The sequence below is a fragment of the Pteropus medius genome, unplaced genomic scaffold (assembly GCF_902729225.1).
Source record: "Pteropus medius unplaced genomic scaffold, Ma_sr-lr_union100, whole genome shotgun sequence".
NCBI classification, from domain to species: Eukaryota; Metazoa; Chordata; class Mammalia; order Chiroptera; family Pteropodidae; genus Pteropus; species Pteropus medius.
The window spans coordinates 15,255,862-15,281,677 of record NW_024346667.1 but is presented as its reverse complement, the minus strand read 5'-3'; the positions used below and the strand labels follow the sequence as shown (position 1 = coordinate 15,281,677).

General features: G+C 33.2%; 1 protein-coding gene and 1 pseudogene across 2 annotated transcripts in view; both read left to right on the top strand.

The window, feature by feature from the left end:
* GALNTL6 (polypeptide N-acetylgalactosaminyltransferase like 6) overlaps positions 1-25,816 on the top strand; it is an 886,098-nt gene that overhangs the window by 127,616 nt on the left and 732,666 nt on the right. The window lies entirely within an intron of this gene.
* On the top strand, positions 13,032-13,150 carry LOC120613598 (uncharacterized; annotated as a pseudogene).

Here is a 25,816-nt window from a genome sequence, read left to right as displayed (position 1 = left end):
CCAATAACAATCACTGATTCTTCCTGGAACAGTGATAATAACCACGGGTAATAAACACTGTTAAGTATTGTGCTTATAATACTCCATTTATTCTTCTCAGTAAGCCTTTTTTATAGGTACTATTAGTATCTTCTCGGGGATTGTAAGGCTCAGTGAATAATGTTCTAGGGCTCATACTACTAGTAGACAGTGGGGCTGGGATTAACACCTAGGGTATCTGACTTCAGAATATTTTCTCTTAAGAATTATAATATAATATACTTATCATAATAAGAGACGATTATCATGGGGCAACTATATACTCATCTCTGAGCTTATTACTGAATGGCCTAAAAAAAATAAGTAAAATTTTGTGCGCTTTCCTTTAGAGAAGAGAAGGCATATATAAATGAAACTATTAAAATTAATTATACAAGCAGTATATAAGAAAAGATGCTGCATTTTATCCTGAGAATTTATTAAAGAGAGTGGACTGAACTGGGGTTAGGTTTTCATTGAATTAGAACTTGAAAGATATACCAGAGAAAAGAAAAAGAAAAGAATGACAACAGCAATCAAAAGTTTCAGTGCATGAAAGAAATCTTTTTAGAGAGGATTTACTCTAATTTAGGTAATGTATTTATCACACAATACAATAGAAAACAAGTATTAGTAACTATAATTATGATAATTTAGGTATTTTTGTAAAAATTCAAATTATCAAAATTTTGAGTTTTTTGGAGACTGAAGGAAGTTAATGAGCTGTCGGTTTACCATGTACAAAATTTCTTTGGAGTATAGACAAGCAGCAAAATTTTAGCGAACACCTATAAAATGTACTTAACAGAAAATTAGTATCCTTACATAATTCTCATTTATACGTTGCTATAAAAGATGTGAAAATAAAGGCCACAGCATATGCAGTGAAGTAGATTTTACAAACCAATATATTTTTCTAAATTATGTACTGATCAGGTAAAACCAGGTTTTGCTGGAATCAAAACCTCAGTTTTTATAAGTAAAAATTAATTTTTCATTCACACAAAATCACTTCCAAGCAATGACTCAGTGATCCAGGGTATTTCTTGTGACTCCATTTGTACTCACTTCTCCACTGCTTCTAAAAGGAAGAAAGGTTTGTGATCCAGTATTAGATGACTTGGGTCAGAGGTAGCCCACATCACATCTGCTCACAGCCATCTCACCAAAACTAATTACCTACCTAGTGACTAAACTGGCCATACCTAATTGCAAGGGGAATTACAAGTTGAAAAGTACATGACTATTCAGGGATTGATTACTATCTGTGCTACATTATCAATGCTACTTCTGTAGGACATTAATAGAGGATAAGCATATAACGATTTCCGTGTAAAAATATATTTGTGGTAGGTGTTTAAAAGTTAAATACATTTTTATATGTTGGATCTACTTAACCCTCTTAATATGCTAATGAACATTTGGTGATATTCACAAGAAGAGTATTTAAAATGCAGCATTTCTCAAATTTATTAAACTATACACCATTTAGGTAGCAGGATTCAGTCACCATATTGGGATAAGTCTGCACTCTTGGGGTTTTTTGGGAGCATGAAATGTGTGGATATTTTCTATGAAATAGATGTGGGTCATTTAGGAAAGACTTCAACAGTGTGATGTGGACTATACATGAATCAAGGGCATTAGAAATGGAATGTTTCATGTATAACATAAAAGTTGTAGGTGAAATGTGCCCAGGAACAAAAATCTCTAAGGAACACAAGAAAAATCCTTATGAGAGAAAAAGCACTTTTAACCATCTCCCAGAACCAAGGCATGAAACCTACCCAACCAAGTCAGAAGCACTCTATTATCTTAACATGCTTCCCATAATGTTTAAAATCACAGCTAGGAATTAAGGAAATAGGTAGGATGGAGAGAGCAGAAGCCAATTGCATTTCCTTTCCCTAATTAAGACAGCCGACAATTATGACTCTAGGCATTCAGCAGAGGGAGGGGAAGTCTTTACTTCAAATGATAGTGGAAGCAAGTTGATTAATACATTGGATTTATTATTTAATCCAGACTTTGTGTTATGACTTAAAGTAATTGTTGAACAATTTATTACTCAAGAATGAACAGGAAAGTTAATTGTGTGCCCAATTTTTTATGGAATTATCACCCTGAATGTATAAATATTAAAGAAGGAAGGGAAGTGTATTAGTTTGCTCAGGCTGCCACAACAAAGTACTAAAGACTGGATTCTTAAACAACAGAAATTTGTTATCTCAAAATTCTGGAGGTTAGAAGTCCAAGATCAAGGTATCAGCAGGATTTTTTTTTTTTATAAGGCCTCTATCCAGGGTTTGTAGATGACTGTCTTCTCCATGTGTCTTCACATGGTCTACCCTCTGTGTGTGTGTGTGTGTGCGCGCGCATGTGTGTGAGTGCGTGTGCATGAGCACACACCCTAGTCTTTTCTTATAAAGACATCAGTCATACTGGATTAGAACTCACCCTAATGACCTCATTTTAACTTAATTACCTCTTTAAATACCCTATCTCCAAATAGTATCTGACTCAGCTCATAACAGGTAAAACGTTGCATTTTTATCATGCATCTTATTCAATGCATCTTTTGCATATTAGTAAATTTTCTGATATTAAACTACTTTTGACTTTCTGGAATAAATGCAGGTTGGCCATTGAATATAACTCTTATGATATATTCCTGGATTCTAATACAGTTTTTTAAAATCTATATTTAAAAGACAGATTAGTCTATTGTTTTATGTTTTGAATATATTTATTAGGGTTTGCAGTCTATATTATACTGGCAAATCTGTGGCATCAAATTGGAAACCTATGGGAAATGGATTATTTTCATAGAAAAATATGCATTTAAAGGTAAATAGATAATTAGTATAAAACATTGAAAAATGATTACATATTTACCATAGTAAAATATTCTAGAAATATATGATTAGTCATATGTGCTAATTAGTAATATTTGCTGCTGCAACATTCCTAAAAATCTTAGTGGTTAAGAACTTTACTCTCACTGAAGTAAATTTAGTGGTGTTTTAGTTGACTGAGTCCCTTTTGTGTTTCTCCTTCAAGAATTGGCTCAATGATTCAGTCTCCATTATTCAAGCAGTCAAGGAGCAGGGAGAGTATGGGGGGAAGGTACATCGACTCTAAAACTGCCTCAATAGTAACTCATCTATCTGCTCAGTTCACATTCCAAGCATAAAACAGGGCCACATCTCCATGTTATGGTAGTTCAGCTGTGCATCAAAGAGTAGAAAACAAATTTCATGAGCATTTCGTTGGTCTCTGCTACAGATGGGTTCATAGTTGAATTTTAGCTAAAAACTGTTAATTACAATGTTTTCTAAAATATCTCAAGCCAGAAAAACAAAACTAAACAAAGAAACAGCAATAATGACAGCAACAAAATAAAAAACTTTTAAGTTCTCAGAGTCATTCTGACAGTGAGGGATAATTTTAATTGTAACTTGATTTTAATAATCATGATTCCAGTAGCATAAGTAGACATTATAAAAAACACATAAAACCAAAAATTATTCCCAGCTTCTTCATGTTGCAAAATGGTGGGCAGTTTCTGGGCTCAGAAAACAACATCTGGAACACATACATAGAATCAAAATAAAGAATCTTTTCATTGAAATATGGTTATAATATACATATTTTGGTTTTTAATTAACACTTAAGGAGATAGTGTGATGTAATCTAAAATGTGTCAGTTTTAGGATCAAGTAGATCCTCAAATTTATGCTCCATTATTTCTGTTTTTGACATCAGGCAGGTCACTTAAGCTTACTTTGCCTAGTTTTCAACTATGAAATGGAGAGAACTATAAGAACATCACAACGTTTACACATGATTCAAATGTCAGAATATCTGAATTGTACCCATGTCAAAGGGCCATGGCCACCCACATAAATGGTGATGTTTTTTACTTTAATCATAATTAACATCTTTAACATTATATCAAATAATTTACCCTCAGTATTTTCCCATTTGTAATCTTCAAGGCTTTGGTATGCGAAAAATTGTAATTCCATACTTTGAGGATAATTACCACCTGCCCCTTTCAAAACATATCACAATGATAGACAAAATATAAAAGAACAAATAATATTGACACAGCTCAACTCAGAATAACATAAATATCACCAAAGGCCAGAAACTGGATAAAAACACAACTCAGCAAGTAGAGTTGAATTTGGGGAGTGGGGGTCTATTGGGCTCTGGAGAAAAGAAAATTTGGGGCACCTAGGAATCAATAGTCAAGAATAACAGGATATAGATGTAATTCCTGTCCATTTGGAGACCCAAGTCAGATTTACTGGTAGGAAATAAAGCCTGAGGCAGAGTGAATAACCTGAAAGGAGGTTGCATAGGTCACCCCCTTGCCAGTATGGATGGTGTCTCTGGAGGAGGAGGCCACAGTTATACCAAGAGGATTGGGAAGCTACAGCCTACACTAGGAGGAGTAGGAGGCAGCAGCATGAATCAGGAGCAGCGGGAGATTACAGCCTGAAACCGGGACAAACAGAGCCTTAAAGCCAGGCTCAGGGATAAGGCTTTCTCTGGCGAGTAGCTAGATAAACTATGTTCCTAAAATCACTGTTGGATAGAATCTTCAATCTGCTGGGATAAATAGTAATTTTACACGTGAGAAAAGAAATACGGTTGGAAGAAACTATAGAACATCTAGATAAGGAATGTTAAAGAGAGAAGGGCAGAGTAAAGGAAAGGGAGCGAGAGGGACAAGGACAGGGAAATGCCTTCTCAAGAAGAGTCTGCAAAACATAATTCCAAAACATATGAGGCAAGTAGGTAATTAGTTGGTTTATCAATTCCAAGCAAAATTTTTTTTAAAATAATGATTTCTTCCTTTTTTAATTAAATGTATCAGGGTGACATTAGTTAATAAAATTGTGTAGGTTTCTAGCGTATAATTCTATAACACATCATCTGTATATTGCATTGTGTTTACCATCCGATGTTCAGTCTCCTGTCACCATATATTTGACCACCTTTACCCTTATCTACCTCTCCACTCCCTCCTTTCCCTCTGGTAACCATGAAACTGTTGTCTGTGTCTATGAGTTTTTGTTTGTTGCTTTCAGTTTTATATCCTACATATAAGTGAAATCAAATGGTTCTCAACTTTTTCTGTCTGACTTATTTTGCTTAGCATGATTACCTCAAGATTCATTCATGTTGTCACAAATGGCAGTGTTTCAATTTTTCTTGTGGCTGAATAATATTCCAGTGTGTGTGTGTGTGTTTGTGTGTGTGTGTATAATGTATGTATATCATCATCAACATCTTCATCATCATCATCTACATGAGAGAAAAGATATATAAATTGTAAAGGCACACTGTAATCTTGCAGTCTTTTGAGAAGTAAAAATTACCCCTCATCTCTAATCATTTTATATGCTATTTTTAATACCCTTATTGAATTTTTTGAAACTTTACATGTCCTTGTTTTTAGACTTAATATTGAGATGATGAGAAGAATATTTGTCAATTTGACCATTTTTAATTTGCAGTTTTTTCTCCCGCCCCTATTTTGACTAAGTTCTTAAAGTAAAATTTAAGCTCAGAGAGGTCATAAAAATGACCATCATTCAAAAAATAAGTAACTCTTTTGAAAGTTTTATGCCTCTTCCAAATGAGCTGATTCAAGGTCCTCCACCCATAGTCCCCACATCAACCCCCAGTAAATCAAAGATAATTGAGACAGTCTTCAGCATTTGCCTTTCAAAGTTTTGTAGAATCATACAATAAACATTCAACTCTTGAAAACAGAAATATTTACAATAATAAGATTAATGAATATGCTGAAATTTTTGTTACATATGAATTGATTGGCTACATAATGTTCAGAAATGAGTTCTTTGTTTTGAGCAAAGGTATCAAAAATAAACAAGAATTTTTAAAAATCTGTCATGTTTTATCCAATTTATAATCTTGAAAATATTTTTATTAGCTATAAGCCAATGTTGTAATATGTAATGCAAAACAAATTAAAATAGTTGAAAATATTTATTTCTGGCCATCAAATTATTATAACAAACACAATAGCTGTAACTATGACTTAACGTCAAGGATAACAGAACTACATTTTTTTTTTTTTTTTTTACTGACATTTGCAATGAAATGCATACAATTCTGTAATTCACTAAGATAAGTTAATCATGGATTAATCTGTATTCAGACAAGGTAACATCAGAAAAATTGATTTTCTAAACTGAAAATGCATCAGTTGTAAATGAGTCAGAAATTGTTCATTTAAGGTATCTGAGTTTAAAATAACTAGTGTAGAAATAATGTAATGGGATGTAGAAATTTTATGTTTTAAAACAATTTTTGGAATAAGGTGAGAAAATGGCCATTTTTAATAGGAAGATAATTATATTTCTATAGCAGCTAATATTTTAAACAAAATATTTCATATAAAATCTTACTAATTTATATTTAACACATTAGTATTATAAAATATAAGAGACAGTTTATTCTTTTTAAATTTATAATTTAATAAATACCCTGGAGGATTTGTTTTTTAGAAATGTTTCCTAAGCATTTTAAAAAATAACTTTACCTATATATTATCTGCTAAATACATCAAATCCATTAAAGATTTTCACCTAAATATTTTTAAATAAATAAATCTATATGTGTCATTTTGGCTCATTGTTGTATATTATCCTTTTGACAGTCGATTTACAGACATCGACTAAATTGATAGATAGCAAGATGTAGTGGCAGACATTAATCTCAGTAATTTTAGCTAATGATATATTAGTACTCTCGATGATGTTCTATGAGTTGCCAAACAATGAGCAAAACATAAATAAAATTACACCCTTAGTTTTTATTGTTGGGTATTTACCTGCCTTCCTAAGTGAGACAATGTTCTCACTTAGGAAGGCAGGTAAATACCCAACAATAAAAATTCATTCTATTTCTCTTTAACAGCAAACATGAACCTTCCTATTGTGGTAGTCATTTGCCTATTTACTATCAGATTTATTCTTGACCCTTCACCTACTGGGCTCTGTATCCCAAGAAACTAGCTTTTCCATGATCTCCAGCCAGTTGTCTTGTGGCTGGTTTTGGCCATTTGGGGGCATTGATAAGAGATTGGACAAAAGGAGAAAATTAAAGGCTAGAGTATTTCTTCTTATCTCTCTATGTATCAGGAAACATCTTAATCAGCAGTGGTGTCTTCTCTCTGATTTTAGCCCCACTACCTGCTGTGTTCCCAGGTTCTCCTTGGTGGTCTCAGTGGCTGGGCTCTGTTAATACTGACTCTGCTTTTGTTCCCCACTCCTGAGGGAGTAGTAGTGGCTTTCTGCTAATCTCTGAGTTGCCTTCATCATCCCTTATCTGCTGACAACTGCTTATTAAATTCCCTGATTAAAGTACCTTTCATGGGTTCTGTTTTTCTGGCTGAACTTTAACTGATCAATCTAATTAACCAGTCATCTTAGCATATGTAGCTCTAGATTTAAGGGGGGGAAATGTGGTGGTCTTAAAAGAAATGAAGAATTTGAAGCATGTGCTCAGCTTTAATGAGCATGCTAAGATTAATTATTTAGAATAGTGACACCTGATTTATCATTTTAATGTGGCATCTTATTTTTTTTAGCTGCATGTCTGGTATCATAAGTGAACATGAACTTCTGTTTTCAAAACATGCTTAAGAAGCTGTTGTTGCAAGTCCCAAACTTTTAGTGGGGCCATGCGGTTAGATGAATTTTGACAGAAAGGAAAAAATATAAATTAAATTGGTACTTTAAAAATAAGCATCGCATGTATCTACATTTATATCAGACATCTAGGCCCTGATCTTTCCCTTTAGCCTTGATAATTGATCTTAACTGACACTTTACAATTTTAAAGAAGGAGTCATTAGTAGAATGTGAATAAAATGTTTGCTGCTAAACCTGCAAACCTCTCTGATTTTCCCCAATTGTTTTATCTTTTCCTGCTATTTATAAATGCCTCTTTTTTTTCCTCTGGATCACATGCCCAACTACCTTTCAGATTACTTGTCCTACCCATGCTCTGTCTTAAATTTTCCATCTTTCAATCTAAAAGTTCTCTATCAGCATCATTTATGATCAAGTTATCTCTCATTTAAAAATTTTTAAAAACACATAACTTCGCTGACTGTGTATTCCTCCCAGATATATGTGTCCCTCACATAGCCAAATTCTATGAATGAGTTGTTTCTGACAGCTGCCTCCTCTTAACACGGTCACCAGAAATCTCATGGTGTGTCACCAGGATATTCCATTGTTATCTTTAGATGTAACTTTCCATCACTCACTTTTTATTCTGCTCTAGTATAACTTTTCTATTTTTTATAGCATATCTACAGAGAATTTAAACCTCTTACCCTGACCATACATTTATTTGCCTTTTGTTTATAATCTTCGTGTGGTTTGTTGACCAACATTTGTTTAAAAATTAGCTAAAATATATTGAGTACATACCATGTTCTGGATATTCTTTTAAGTACATATATTAACTTATTGAATCATTATAGTATCCATTGAGATTGAAACCTTTATTATCTTCATTTTATAGATGAAGAAACTGAACTGCAGAGAAATTAAATAATCTACCCACTCATGTAGATAATAAGAAATAGAAGCAGTATTTGAACCCAAATAGTTTCAGAGCTGCAATATTAATCTATTATTCTCTCATCTTGTAATCACTTTAATGGCTTCTCAGAGAATAGAGGAAAAGAGAAAACTATCCTAATTGTCTTATGTGTTTAATTTACCTAGAATCCTATATCGTATAAAATACTTAAAAGTAAAGAAAATTAAGAACTTATTTCAATGATAAACATAGGTACAAAAATTCTAGGTCAAAGGATAGATTGCAATTATCATACATACACACACACAAAAAATCAAAAAGTATAGTTCATACAGGTAAAAAATAAAAAGAGAAAACCATATATATTTTGTTAAGCACCTAACATTAAACAAACCTGAGAAATTAAGAAGAGAATTCACTAAAGTTGATAAATAATAACTACTAAAAATTTTAAGGCAAATATGACAGGAAATGTCAAAAAGAGCATCACTTAAACAATTTCTGTTCAACATGTACTGGATGTCTTATCCTATGCAATAAAAAAGAAAGGAAGGAGGAGGAGGGAGGGAGGGAGGGAAGGGAAGGAAGGAAGGAAGGAAGGAAGAAGGAAAAGGAAGGAAGGAAGGAAGGAAGGAAGGAAGGAAGGAAGGAAGGAAGGAAGGATTGGACAGGAAGCAGCACGATTTTTATTTGTTAGCCCTATGATTATCTCTTCAGAAAACCAATAAATTCTCATGTGTAATCATAAAACTAAGAAAGCTCATCAGTGTTGCTAGATATAAGAGCCATGTGCAAAAGTGAATAAGCTCCCTAAAGAGTAGCACAGAAGGATTAAGATGTGGACTAGAAAGATTTATTTCATCACAAAGTAATGATAATCTTAGATTATCATAGACATTTAGGAAGAGATGTGCATAATCAATGTGGATTATTGGCAAATCTGAAAGAATACCCAAATAAAGATGAAGTATGATTGGGAAGATGTTGAACCAAAAATGTCAGTTTTCCAAAATTTGTTCTCTAAATTATTTCTCAAAATATCCCCAAATCCCACTATTCAATACAGTGCCAATTAAATTCTTATCAGGATATTTTTTTTTATTTGTGATTATTTAAAATTTGATTTTAAATGCTATAAGCAAAGAGTAAGTAAGTACACACACAGAATAGTCAAGGGAAATCTGAGAAACACAAAAAGTGACTCAACCTAAAAAAATCAAGACTCTTTATAAAGGTATCCTAATTAAGAGAGTATATAGCATTGGTGTAAAATGAGGCTATTTTTATGTCCCTGGATCATCATTTCAAAGCCCAGATGGAGACCAAAGAATAGCTGAGGAAATAGTATGTGAGGGGACTGGGAATTAGTACCTAGTTATTTATACTTCTAGAGTAAAAGTTGGGTTTGCTCTCTTATTTTTTTCATTGGTATTTCACATTTGAGCAAAACTTTACTATAATTTCTATTTTAGTTAGTATTTGAGAGGGTAAGGAATTAAAAACCAAGAAAAAACTAGTAGTCTTGTATCAATTATATAATTGACAAAGAAAAACACTATTCATAAAAACACTATTCATAAAAAATCAACATTTATTATCAACTGGTAGAAAGCTACCTCTTCAGTGGTTGAGGAAATGTGAAAAATTAACAATTATGACAAAGTAATTCTCTTTTGTAGGCAAGAATTATACTTTTCCCATTAGAGCTTTTTAGATCAGATATTACTGGCTCTGAAAGCAAATTTAATACTCATTATAATTCATGACTTGGATATCTATCTAATGGAAAACAGCGAATTGGCTGCCAATTAAATTGATGCTATTTCAATCTGCATGCATGTTCCTGAAATAATCCTAAAAGGCTTCAATTCAACTTTCTAACAAAAGAATCAGATCTATAATGTTGCTTTTTTTATTCATCCTAATTTGTGTTCTCTAATCTTGAGTAGATTTTTTTGACTAGGCATAGATTAAGATTTTATTCACTCCCAAATTATAGAGGATTTTTAGTTAATTATCTTCATGCTATTCATGTAATGTACACTTATATGAATAAAAGTCACTTTCCTTTAAAAGTTCCAACTCAATAAACTTCTAAGGGGACAAGTGCAGAATAGATAATAACTATATTTGAATACATGTGCTTGTAATCCTATTGGCCCTTTTAGAAGAACCTCTTATTCAGTCTGGGGCTAGTACAACTGACAGTTGTTACAGGGAAAGGTAGAATTCTGATTCAGTTTGTAATGTACATTTGTGCTTCTTTTAAGCTACTAAAATAATTTTTGAAAAGGCAAGTATTTTTTTTCAAAGAAAATCTTGCTGAAAGTAACAGTTTCCTAAGGGAGTTTATATCATATTTTTGAGAAAACTCATTTTTTTTAGAAACTAGAAAGTATATCATTTAGTAGCTTAGAGTTTTATAGTTGAAATTCACTTATGTAACTATAAATGGCCTTTTCTAATAAACTATTTGGTGAATATCTCTGTTTGTAGGAGTATCTTAAAAAAAAATGATGGAGGACTAACAGTCCCATATCATGCTTCAGACATTCATTTCTTTTAATTTTCAGCTTATTTCTGGCATGTCATTGTCTTTCCAAGTACTAAATTATCTACAGTCACTTCTTTGCTATTTTGTATTGTTCTGATCCATTTATAGTTTCTTTATACATACACACACACAAAAAAAAAATCAAATTCTATACCGCCTCTAAATTCTCCTTAATAGAATTATAGTGTTTTTTGTGTGTCCCCGCCACATCCCCAACATAAAACATTTCATTGTCGCTTGAGGCATATTAGCTTTATACTATAGGACTCAAACCGTGTAATGGGTAAACATATATGGAATGAATGAGAATCAAAATAGGGGTGTGTGTGTGTGTGTGTGTGTGTGTGTGTGTATATATATACACACACACACACACACATATATATACATAGAGGTGTGTGGTGTCAGAGTATGGAAAGCAAAGTTCTTCTCCCAACACCTAAAGATTATGTAATAAAGTGATTTACCCATTCTGTGAGTCAGGAGATGGAATTAGAACTTGTTGGTGATGCTGGGAGTACAAATTTTAGTTCAGCAGTATGAAGAACTTCCAAACAGAATTGCCAGGTAAAGGAATGAGTAGATTAAGTAAAAGGGAACTGTATAATGCTAATGAATCACTTAGTAGCGTGGAATGTATCCTATTCTCTATGGATACTTAAGAAGCAGAAGAATAACTTGGTAATAATAGATTAATTCTATCCATGCTGTTTTTTGTCTTATCTAGCAAGGTAGTTGACGGAGCATCCATTTAGGGTTGATAGAACAATAAATTTAAGGTAAAGGTTTAGAAAATAGGAAAGACTATTTTGGCTAGAAATGTATATGTGGGTATATCCACATAGGGGTGATAGCTAATATTATAAAAGAGAAAAGTACATGGACTCTTACAAAATGAAAGAAGATTAAAAGGAAAATAGTTAGAGGATAGAAAACTTGGATATATATAATTATATAAATTTATATATATTATATATGTATATAATATATAAATAATTATGTAATATACATATGAATTATATGGATAAAGCAATAGGAGAAAAGAAGACTAAAAACAACATTAAATAAATTAAAATATTGTTACATTAGGTGAGAAAATTGTATAATTTAAACCTCACGAAATTTTGGTAGGTGGTCAGGGAATGCTAGTGAGGTAACAAGATCAAGAAGGAAAACCAACTATTTCTTTGTCCCTTATGCTACTATTTCATTGAACTTTCCAATGGATTGAATAGAAGATGAAAAGTATACTGTCCATTTATTTTCCTAAATAGATTTTTTTTAAATGCGTAATGATTCTAATTATCTGTATCAATCAGGACAGGCTAGGATATCCTAGAGTAACACACGACTGCAATGCATCAGGAGTCTTAAACCACACGCAGAATGATAGAGTCACCACTCAAATATTGCTAAGTGCTTGAGCAGAAGGCAACTGGCAAGGAAATGAGCCTAGAAATGACACAAATCAAGTCAAATCTACTCAAAACTCATTGGACACATAAATATTTAAGTAGCTGTTTATCCCTGAGCAATGAGTCCATCCTATCCCCTCACTGGCTACGTAGGGACTGCATCCTAATGCCCTGGGCAGTCCACAAACTTACTTAAAAAAGCTTATTCCTTTTTGTTATTTTGTTGCTACTGCAACCAAAAAAGGAGACAATGATTTCTAAATCAGTAATGAAAGTGGTTAATTCACAACCAAAGAATTTAGGAGGGGAGGGAGAGGCCAAATATATAGTGGAAGCAAATAAATTAGAATGGCAGAATTATAGTAAACAAAATTACAATAAGGGAAAATAACATCAGCAATGAAATTGAAAATTTACATGGGAAAAAAATGTTTTCAAAATAATAGCCTGTCTATGGCCATGACACCCTGAACAAACCCGACTCCATCTGATCTTGGAAGCTAAGTAGGGTTGGGCATGGTTAGTACTTGGATGGAAGACCACGTAGGAGGACCAGGTGCTGTAGGCATAAAAAATAAAAAAAATAAGGGATTGTAACCTGACAAGGTCCTTGCAATCTGTGAGGTCAACCAAGGGTTGCCTTGCCTAAAAAAAAAAAAAAAAGATAATAATAATAGCCTAATATAAAAAGGGGGCAAGCTAAACAATCACTTAATTAAAAATTATAAATGGCCAAAAACAAAAATTCACTCTCCAGAAATTCTAGGAGTTCAATAAAAATTAAAAGACTAAGAAAATGCTTTTTTCCAAATTAACAAAATTTTATAGAATGATAATACTCTTGTCAAGGGTATAGCAAAATACTCATTCTTAGATGCACTAATAACAATGTAATCAGGAAGCTTGTTTATAGGAACCAAAATATATATGTTTAAAGGGAGTGCAACAGAACATCAACTGAGAAGAGAGAGCACCTAGTTTAGAGGTCAAGTTATAGCATTTACTACTTCTGGATGGAAATTTTGCAGTGTAAAGGTTTAAATATTTATTTATCTTGATTTGGCATTTCCACTCCTGGGAATTAAAAGCATGTCTACCAGTGAGAAAAAGATGATGTCTAATTAGGTTCAATGGAACACTGTTTATTTTGCCCAAAAATGAAGAAAACCTAAAATTGGTTATTCTGCAGAGAATTAGTTATGTAAACTGTGGACATATTTCTGCAATGTAGTAAAGTACAATATGTTTTTAAATGATCTGGTATAGCAAAATATCTAATATAAACCAATATGTGGCAAAGGCTGGTGGAAAAAGGATATGGGCAGTCTCTCTCATTTTCAGAAAGTGTTTATTAGTATATGAGTGGAGAAATACAGTAACACATAGATTTTAGAGCAATTTCCTTTGGCAGGTGTGAAAATGAAGGAACTTCAATTTAATATTTATTTTAAATGTATTGAATAACATTCTATTACTCTTACTATCAGGAAAAAAATGAAGATACAAAAATGGAAGCTGGTGAACTCATTTAAAGTAGTAAGATACCAGTTTAGAAAAGTTATGTAGCATATACTACAGGATTCTCCAACCCCTGGACCTCTGACCAGTACCAGTCTGTGGCCTGTTAGGAACCGAGCTGCACAGCAGGAGGTGAGCGGCAGGAGAGCAGGCAAAGCTTCATCTTTATTTGCAGCTGCTCCCCAGCACTAGCGTCACCACCTCAGCTCCACCTCTCATCATCAGGCATTAGATTCTCATAGGAGCATCGGTCTCTGGTGCCAGAAAGGTTGGGGACCACTAATATACTACACATTATTTTTTTCAGATGTCTTTAATAATGTTGAAAGAATTGAAAACATAGAGCTTATGATCATAAGGTTTTTTTTTTCTTACAGAGAAAAGACAAATAAAATCAGCAAAGTCATATTATCTGCAAGTGGGGCATGAAATTTTTATTTTCTATTAAGATTCATTTTATATGGGTCCTTTAAATGGTCTCCTACAAGCTCATTCCTGCTGTCACCCTGCCCATCTTGCTTACATAAACAGAAAATTAACAGTCCATGTACTTGAATCAGTACTTTTACCATTAAGTGGGTGCTTCTCTGCAATAGTGATACACATCTTTATTAGGATGTATGAAGATATTTATCTTTTAATGTTATGTTTTATTCGACATGTGGAAAATTCTGTAAAGTAGAAGCAATTTCTAAATACATACATTATCTAATGTTCATTTCCAAAACAGTAGATTTATTCTGAGTTTTAAACCTGAGCAATAACAATTTTGTTTATCCTTGATCTGCTTTGCTTTGTATTGACGTGATATTTCATGGGCCATTATTCTGTAAGCCAGATTCCTAATATATTTAGGACCTAAGTTATGTTAGTGCCTTCACTCAACTACTGCTCAGTTTTATTAATTGTGCAATACATTTGTAACAGTTTCCTAGTAGAGGTACTAAGATTATAATTAAAAACAAAACTTTGTGTGTTCAGGTAAAAAATATTAAGAGATATTATTGTTATTGTTAGTGTTATCAACAATGTTGTTTTATTATATTTATTTTATACTTCAATGTAATAATATTCTGTTTAATGAACAACTGGATACATTTCTTGAAATTACTAATAGTGTGGTTTATAGAATACAACTTGTTTTAGAAACTTGTCTCTGGCTAGAAAGAAGCATAACAAAACATCACTTCTTGCTGGCTCTAAATAACTCCAGTTCTTTGGCTATCCAAGGACTGGGGTGGGGAAGCGCAACAGAAACAAAGTAGTATTTATCTGCAGATTACTCTTGATTTTCTCTGCAAATAAGAAATATTGAATGAATTTAAATATATCCTTTAAAAAGCAAATTTGAACATGCATGCAAATGATTTTCAGAGAAATGCAGCCCTGCAGAGGGGACCAGGCTTTGGTGACCTGTTTCAGAAGTCCCTGAAGAAGCAGCTTCCCTACCTCTGTACTTCCCTGCTTTTTACCCTTTTATAGAATCTAGTCTTCACAATTTGTTGGACACAGCAAATATCGCCCATCAAAATGACCTCATGAAGAAAACAGCATCTTAAGGAAAGAGAATAGCAAAAGAGAAGGAAGGAGGGAGGGAGGGAGAGAGGGAAGAAAAGAGAGAGAGATTCAGGTAGATTAAGGCCATTTTTCTAAGCCCTTAAGATTTATCATAGGGCAGAATCTTTAGTGAGAAAAAGTTAGGAAAATGTTTCCATACTGACTTTAACTCCCACAGGAATATGAATCAAAATCAGTGGCTCTTATTATTTTCGTATGAGGTTTAAATTATAGTAATATGTCATTAAAAGTTTTTTTTTTGAGGAGGAGGAGGAACAGGAGGCTGGCCACATCATAGTATAACATTGGATTCTTTCTCTATTTCTTTTCAACCTCATGAGAAAGATTAAAGAGAATAAATGCAGGTCTTTCACATGTTGTCTGTGAATGACTGAATAGAAAACAAAACAAAGTGAATCATAAAAATGTTATGCTTCAGTGGTTACTGGTCATATGGTCATATCTTCAATAACTACTCAGATATATCTAGGAATAAGTGTTATTTAGTTTGTATAATCCACAGGATGTATGTGTAAGTATATGTGGATGGATAGATGGATGAGTGGTAGGATGGACGGATGGATTGATGGAGGGATGGACAGACGGATGGATGGATAGATGGATAGACAGATATGCTGGATGGATGGATGGATGATGGATGGATGGATGGATGGACAGACAGAAGCATGGAGAGATGGAGGGACGGATGGATGTGATAGATTAGATAGATAGATAGATAGATAGATAGATAGATAGATAGATAGATAGATATGATAGATGGGTGGATCGGTGGATGAGTGGGTGGATAGATGGATGGATGCATAGATAGACAGAGAGACAGACAGATAGATGATAGAAAAATTTATTTAGAAAGAGAGAGAAATTCATTTCAAAGAATTGGTTAACACAATTGTGTAGGCTTGGTAAATCAAAAATAAAGGTGTTGGCAAGAGATTCCTCTGAAATCTCTCCTTGGCTTGCAGATGTCTGTATTCTTGCTGCCTCTTCATGTGGTCATCCTTTATGCACACATCTCCCTGTGTCTTTCTGAATGTCTTAATTTCCTCTACTTTTAAAGACACCAGTCAGATTAGATTATGGCCCACACTAACGCCCTTATTTTAACTTAATTACCCCTTGAAGGGCCCTGTCTCCAAGTACAGACATATTCTGAGGCACTGGAGGTTAGGACTTCAACAAATGAATTTAGAGGGGACACAATTCAACTCCTACTGGTCCAGTAAACATAATAAAATTATGTTTCTCTATTTTAAGTTATTATTGAAATATTATTTTATAATGAATTATTTATAGGTAATGCTGAAGCATGCAATCAAAACTTCTATATCTGCCTAGGATACTATGAACCACAAATTAGAAAAACTAATACAGAAACAAACAAACAGAAGTCTTACAAACTTTTTAAAACAAAAATGTGTAGTAGAGGATCACAAAACTAGAAGAATGGTCATTAGGGAGATTTGAGGGTTGGCTTAATCCCATGGCCCCGGCTCTGATTCTGTGATTCTGTCCGATCTGCCCCATGCTGCTGTATGCAGCCTTTTTCCTAGGGCTTCCTCCCAAAACAGCTTAGCTATGGCCTCATGCTTTGAAATGATAATGTCCAAAGGAAAAAGAGCATACGTCTCTGAGGCCTTCTCTTAAAAATGAAGAAATTTGTCCCAGAAACCCTTAGGAAACATCTTGGGATTTCATTTGTCTGACTTATGTCTTATCCTGAAGCAACCCTCATGTCCATCAATAAACTTAACTGGATTCCTGAATTATTCACTGGAAAAAGAAATGAAGTATTGATGATCAGCTCTAAGATCCAATCATGCTCATTCCCCCAAATTTGTAAAACCTTAAGTGGTAGAGAGGTAGAATAGATTTGGAGAATAACCATAATGACCCCTATAACTGCCTGTGAAAAGGAAAAGTAACTCAGTTTATATTAGAGCACGAAAAGACTTAAATGAAGAATATTTTGCATAGAGAGAATAACAGTTTTCTGCAAATGTGTGCTATGTCTGGAGAAGTTGAAGAGGTCGACATTGAAGGACTAATATTTGTTCTGCCATCTATATTAGATAATGGTCCAGTATCTTGAAACTACAAGAAAATAAGTTAGTTAAATATTGGCTCCCCGGACATGGAGTGTTTGTTTATTGGATATAGATTTGCATTTTAACTGAGAGCAATGAGAGTTTAATTTCATTCCCAGTGCCTTGAACATATCTAAAATGTTCATCTCTGCTTCCATTATAATTAGGAAGCATTGATGCCCATTTCTGGCAAATATATGTTAGATTTTATTTTTTACTTTACAGGTTTTTACATGTCTGATAAAAACAACAGTTCTCAGAAAGCTGAAAATTGATCATAAACCATATTTAGGTCCTCTTTAATTGTGCTATAAACTGTTTATTATTTTTGCTAATGTTTTTGTAGCTCGAAGCAAAAGATACAGTCTTAATTTTGCATTTGAGTATATCCTCAAAGTTTTCCAATTAGTAATATACCTTAACATTGAAATTCTTAATATGTAACAGATTTGTACTTTCATCATAATATGAACAATCTGCTTATTTATGAAATACGATGAGAAAGATAAATCTTTCTTTGGGGGCATCATTTGCATTGTGATGGTCTTACACCTGTGGCTGTGTTAGTATCTACAGAGTGAATGTTTAAGCAATGAGTTTAGAGCAATGAGTATTGATGACCTTTGAAAGAAAACAGAAAACAGCAAGCCAGAAGATATTCCAGCATTCAGTGATTTAACCTGGACACTCAGAGTCTTCAATATATTCCTTATAGAGCCATAGAATGGAAAAAACCACTTTGTTGAATTCTTAATAATATATTTAAAAACTGATATCTAATTTGACAATTATGACTAATTAGGCCTGGCTGTATGGATAATGAGTTTTCTTGGTCAGAATCTTTCTGTTCTCAGATAAACTGAATCTGCCCAAAGAATGCCCATAGATTACATGAAGGAACAGACTCAGCAAAAGCCTCGCACTAGGTCTGGTAAAAAAAAAAAAAAGTGGTGTTATACTTCTACCCACCCAATCACTGTGACTCTGTCTCCCATTCATGCCCTTGCCCTGCTGCTTCAGCCGCCCAGCGCCGGAATCATGGTCGACTGAACCTTCAACTATTTTGCCACCTCCTCCTCTCCCCAGAAGAAACTTATCAAGAATTGTAAGGCTGGCAGTGCTTTTTGGTTTTATTTTTGTTTTTGTTTGTAGCCACAAGCGTGTTCCATTCCCAAGGAGCTCTTAGTCCTGTACTCGTGTCCTGTCTTGGTCAGCTTCCAGCACCCAGACCGTCCTGGTCTTCACGTTCTCCTTCAGCACCAGGCCACCCACCGCTCTCCTCTTATCTTCATTCTTCTACTTTGTCTTCCGAATTATTACACACTTATATCAAGGTTTTATTTCTTCAGAAGATTCTGTATCTACAGTTCTAGGATCATCCAAAAAGGAAAAATAAAAATATTGCAAAATTATTTTAAATAAACTTCAATACTTTGTTATAATAGAATGATAATTTTGATTCTTTCATTAATTTATATATAATCTTTGACCATTCCAAGTGTGCTGTAAGTCATAATCCCATCCCTCACATCTTCCTCTTAATTATATTCTCTAATGGTAGTATTCATACACTTTTAATATTCTCTCGGTTTTAATCACAGGCAGTTTTATTTTTTAAGCCTTCATATATTCAAAAACTATCAGTTTCACAAAAATAATGCTCGTTCAAGCTTTAATCTAATTTTCTATGTCAGATATTCTTTAAGATTTTACAGTTGCTTGTTTTTATTTCATCCCCACCTTTGACAAATGAATCCAGCTCTAACATGGTCACGCATGTCCTCAGTTAATATTTTCAGGCATGGTGCCTTCAGCTCTCTTTCTATTTCTGGACTTAGGAGATTTATACAATTCCCATCATATTGTTAAGGTTATATAATTCTAACCAAGTCTACTAATTTCAGTATCATAGGTACTTGCATTGAAAGAAAAATACAAACCAAAACAATATAAATTAGCACTTCGAAAAGTAATTACTCCAGCACCAAACCTACACAACTATCTTTGGTCAATTTCTGGTCTTTGAGTATAATTACTACAAGTGATCAGAGAATATGAATATATTGTTATATCTTGCGCAACTCTTTCAGGAGCTAGTCAAATAAATACAGTAAATATTATTAAATATCATTAAAGTAATGAGAATTCTAAAAATTATTTAGTTATTGGTGTTGTTATTTCTTGAGGAATTTTAAACTGCTCTATTTCTATCTTCCTGGAGCCTCTGAAACTCTACCACTACATCACCTATATTTGATCCATTGGATGAAGCACTTTCTATTAATTATTTGGTCTGCTCAATTGTACTAATTACTTATGTTATTAAAAGCAAAAATTGTTTGAAACATTTTTAAGAAATTCAGCTCACATAAGAACACGAGTGGGAAAATTAAGCAAAGCAAGGAAACAGATGCATGCACATTAATCTATAAAATAGCTCTAATTTTATGTCCTAAAGGGAGATTAGAGTAAAAATAAATAGTTAAAACTTTAGGAACAATAAAGTGTTACCAATAATTTGTGGAAATATGAAAAGAAGTTCTTATGTCCTAAAGCATCGTTAAAGCAGATTTTGTCTTCTATAGAAATCACTCTCTTCTCCCAAGATTTTTTAATTTGAATCTTTTTATCAGATTTGCTTAGTATTTTCTTGGACAAAACAACAATAATAAAACAGTAAAGAAGTTCAGAACCCTGGATTTAATTATTTCTAGATAGCTAATTTATATTTGTAATTAGATTTATTTCTTACATAAGTTCTTATAATTTTTTTTCCAGAAAACAGTGTGCCTGGTTACATGATACATCTGCTTTTGGTATAGATGGCAATAGGAAGAATATTTTATAGTTGAAATAAATCATATCAGGCATTTAGCCAATACGTAACTAAAAAAGACAGAAATGCAGATTGCCAGAAAGAGGAGAAATGATTACCTTTAAGGTGGAATGTAGAAAGAAATTGTGATTTGATGAAGCAGAGAGATTCTTGGAAGCTAATGCAGATGACAGTCTAAGAAAAATCATTTAATAAAGAAAGTGAAGAAGAAAAGAGATTTCTTCACATATAAAACAGGCATTTGTCTGAAAACTAACCAATGTATTATAAAGTAATTATTCAACCACAAATGGTACTTTTAATTTACTACTTAGGTGGAGTTCATTCTTTAGGAAATACTTTAAGAAATAGTTTTCCTGAAAAATTCTTCAAGGGACACTTTTAAGTAGATATATTAAAAAGAGGAAATTAATAAGGTGAGATCAACCAAAGTCCACACTACAGAATGAATGAGATAGCATTTACTAACACATGGTACAAACACACACCCACATCATGTCATATATACAATGAAATATGCCTATGCATATACACACCCACATACATGTCTGATAGTATTTTTTAAATTCTCAAACAGGGAACATGTTCTATCCTGAGATACCACAACGTAGTGAAATCGATGAAATTTGTACTCTTCCAGGAAATGTAAGCTATGGGATTACTGTATGTGATTATTATATAAGGAGATGAATTACAAGAAACAGAAAGACATAAATTATATCTCTAGTGTTTCATTTGAATTCCTGTCATTAAGGTATTAGTGAAAGTCTTTGCTTAAATGACTGTCGAAGGGCCAGCAGTGATCTGGTATATATTTCTTTATTTTTATGGCTCTATCTGCCATAGGACCCCTACCTCTGAAATATACTGATTTGGTTTCACAAATCCTATTAACTTTTGATGATCAGATCTTATATATTAATTACAGAGAGAATCCAGGCCGTCTGGCTGCAGTTGTTTAAAGACCCAGAAGCTTTCTGCAACAATTTGAATTTAACAGCCCCTCTACTAGTCATGCTATATCTCTTCCTATTTCTTTAACTCATGAGGTTCAAGAGCTTCTGTAAAGCATACTCTATTGGATGCAAACGTTCTCTGAGTACTGCTTACAATCGTTGCTCTGACCTGGGCTTTGCAAGCCTCTACTACATTTAGGAAGTCTAAGCAGTTTCCCTACATGCAAATGCCCATTCCTCTAATGTGCTTTGGGCGTTAATGACTTTCACAATCAAAACTTGCTGTAACAATTGAATTAAAAACTAAAGCCCGAGGGGGGAAAAATCTGAATCTTCAGTTCTTTAACTATGGTATAGCCATTGATCATAAGTTCCTTAGCTTTATAGCCAAGTTCATCACAGCATAAACAATCTAAGACTTTCTAGCCTCTGAGGTCATTTAATTGCAGAAGGTTAAAATAATTTGTATTCATTTTTTGACCCTTAGCCATCAAGAAGAGTTTAAATTATGTTCAGTATTCCTTGGTTAAAAGGGCAAGCAAGTGGATGAAACAGTTTATTTAAATATCCATAAAGCCAGTTATAAACTTTAAAGTTAGTATTTAAGAGCACAAAATTCATTTTTCTGGAAAACCCATCTATGTGTGAAAACTTTAAGGACAACCTTTCATCTTCCAATGATAGAAGATAAATAAATTTCCACTGTGGTATGTTCGCTTCCTTAAACACCATCATATTTTGTGTCTGTTTGACTGAAGATAAGAGCACCCCATAGAGAAAGTCTGAGAACATGTAATTAACTCATTGATATCAGCTATTATGATTTGCATTACACAGTTTCCGTAATATTCATGAAGACTATATTTTTCTTTGCTAACAAGAATAATCAAAAACATTTCATGTGTTTGTGAAACTTGTTAAATTATCTATTAAAAGCTATGTGAGATTTAAGAAAATCATAAAGTATAACTGACACATGAAGAAACATTTAGTTTAGATGAAGCAGCTGTTAATCAGAACCAACACAACTGAGTAATGTAGTAGTATAACTATCAGCAGCGATGAAAGTAAATAGGAAAATAGAGTAGAAAGGAAATGAACTTCAGTGTATGGAACCAAGTCATAGCAGGAATTAACATCTATTCAATTGAATGTACTATAATCAATTATTCATAAAAATTAAAGAGAAAAATCAGTTAACAATCTAATTAAAAATCATCCAATGCCCTCAGTTATTCCGTTTAAACAAGATCATCATTTTAGGACCTAGTTTAGAATTTAAGCCAATTATTCAATTAAAATTTCAGTGAAACATTGACCTTATGAAACCTCTGTTCTAGGTATTTAAATGTAGGCTATTAAATATTATTAATGAACACACAGCCCATCTGGCAAAAGCATTGGCATTTCTTTGATCATTTTAGGATATCTCCCCTTTTCTGTTCTTAAATTAAATGCCACCTCCCTGTCCAAGTGGATCAGAGATAGCAGCTTTTTTAATAAAATAAGGTCAAATTGTAACAATGATCTTTTTATTAGCTTCTTTTCGAAATGCTAGAGCTTTGGACTCCTACCAGTTCCTTATACCTAAACTAAGATTATTTTTTCTGCTGTATCTAGGCCTTTTTAAATCATTCTTTTCCATATAGTCATAAAATTAGGCTTTATAAGACAGAATAATTATTTTTTTTGTGACCAATTTTCACCTGTTTCTATTAAGAAGAATCAATTTATATTTTAAATTGGTAATTGAAAATATACTCTGGATGAGTATATTCTACTGTCTTTCACACAAGTAGGTACATGCACACACACACACACACATTACAAGCAAAAATGGTTTAAATTTTCTAATGAAATTCGAACTATTTAAAACGTAAACTGGAACAGTTACATATCCTGAATAATTTTAATCTAGTTTCATGGTTTCAGATTATCTGCATGTGTTTGCACATGAGTGTGAAGCAGCTCCTGCGAACTGGTTTAACTCTTTCTTGTACATCTTTAAAAGTCAAGGACTGTAGAAGTTTTACTCTTTGTAAAGGGAAAACTCGAGTGTGTGGCCCTCGAGTCTTTCACAGTAGATCTCTAATGATTGGTTTAATTTGTTTCTGCATCCACTTTTTGTTTGTTTGTTTGTTTTATTTTTATTTTATTTTTATTTTTTTAATAAATGTATTTATTTAAATTGTTTCAAGTGTTTGTTTTAAGGGGTTATTTTTGCCTTATTTCAAATCAGCACCTCTTTTCATATTAAAAGAAAATTAGCGATTCACTCCAAAAATATTAGTGAGTCATGTAGATTCAGATTTTACATCAGAGGGAGAAGATTTTACATCAAATCACCAAAAGCAAACTAGTACTTTTTTCCTACAGAGTCCCGAGTCCCTTCTGGCCATAAGGCACAGGGAGGGATCTTTTTTCCAGCCCTCTCTCCTCTCACTGTCTTGCCTCTCAGACTCTAGACACCTCCACCTTCTACCTAGTTTCTCAGTCCATTCCTCCACCAGTCTTGGGACGTTTTCTATGTTCTTATGCAGAACAATTTAGCCCAGTTTCAGCTTCAACCTCCAACCTTGCAAACCTACATCCATCTCTTAGAAGGCACTGGTTGCTGTGTCCCTGAATGGTAGTAGAGGTGAGAAGGTGGTGCATTTAAAAAAAAAATAAACAAAGTTACATGAAGATTAATAATGTGCTTTAACTCTGCACCAAAAAAGAAAGGAGGAAAGAGAGGGAGGGAGGGAATGAGGAAGAATTGAGCATATTTCTGGCATATCTGTCTTCACTAGAAATATTGTATGCCACAAATGCTCAGATGTATTTGCTATGTTAATTCAATCTTATGCATATCCTTTAAAGTATCTATGACACCACAATTTTTTACATTTTTGGTATCTACTAAATCTTACTATTTTCTGCTGCTTTTCATCAGTTCATTTGTGTTAGGAAGCACAAGGCTGTGTCTACTAGACCACTTCTTAGTTTCTCTTATCGAAATGATATTGGGCAGCATATGAGAGGAGGTAAAAGGTAGACAAATACATTAAAATATCATGACATCTTTCTTTAATGCAAAGACAGAATTATTTAAATATATACAAAATATATTGAATTATTACTGCAGTCCAGCCATTTAAAGGTCCTAATAGAAAAAAGATACATGTATACATATATTTATGTATATTTAAATAATGTACATAACGTGTGTGCAGGTAGAAATATATATATATTTTTTTCTATCAGAACTTTAAATGAATGGCTGGAATATAGTAATAATTCTCTCTCACTCTCTCTCTCTCTATACACACACACACACACACACACACACACTAAATACCAAATACTTGTTACATATAGTGATTACTTGTTTTCTTTAACCATCATTTAAATGTATAAGATATAAGATAAATGTATAAGATACAAGATAAATGTATAAGATAGGGTCTATTATTCCCATTTTACAGATGGAGTAATTAAAGAAATTGTCCGCCTTTGCCTGGTGGGCAAGGATGTTTTCATGATTAGCACCCAGGGTGTCTAATTCCAGAGTGCACATTCTTATGACCATAGCTCAAATGGCTTGTCGGATGTTGCTGCAAGCCTGGCCTGAGGCTAAAGAGATATTTCCAAGTTCTGGCATATAACTTCCACAACAAAGGCTTTAAATGGTGCCCCCTCTTTGTATGCCTCTGGCAGTTATCATTTGTTTTGTGAAAACTGACCTTTTGACATTTGTCTGTTAAAAATCTGAATCCTTGATTATGCTTCTCATTTACTTAGCAAAACTTTTTCTGAAAAAGAGTACAAACTTCACTTTAAGCCCTGTGTAAGTTACCATACATTCCAAATAGGTTATGACCGAAAGAACAAATGTGTTTTTGTGGTATATTAAATTGTTTTACATTCTTGCCTTTATTAAAATACTGATTTCTTTTGCCCTATGATGATTTGTTTAAGTCTTGGATAGGTAAATATGTGGTTTATTTTCCCAGTCTTGGAGAGTGTTTAATACATACTTCTAGAATTCAAATAGAGAGTTAAATAATCATACCATTGACTCAGGTATTTCACAATTGAAGACCTCATACAGCCTGAGCAACTTCACAAATCGGTGCGGACATTGCTCTAGTTCATTGCAAATGCACCATATGCACCCTGCAATGGTAAAGATGAGAGCTATGGATGAATCATTTTCTATTCTGGAAGGCATACAATTAGGGAGACAAAGCAGTTTTTCTGTTTTTTTTTTTTTTTTTTTT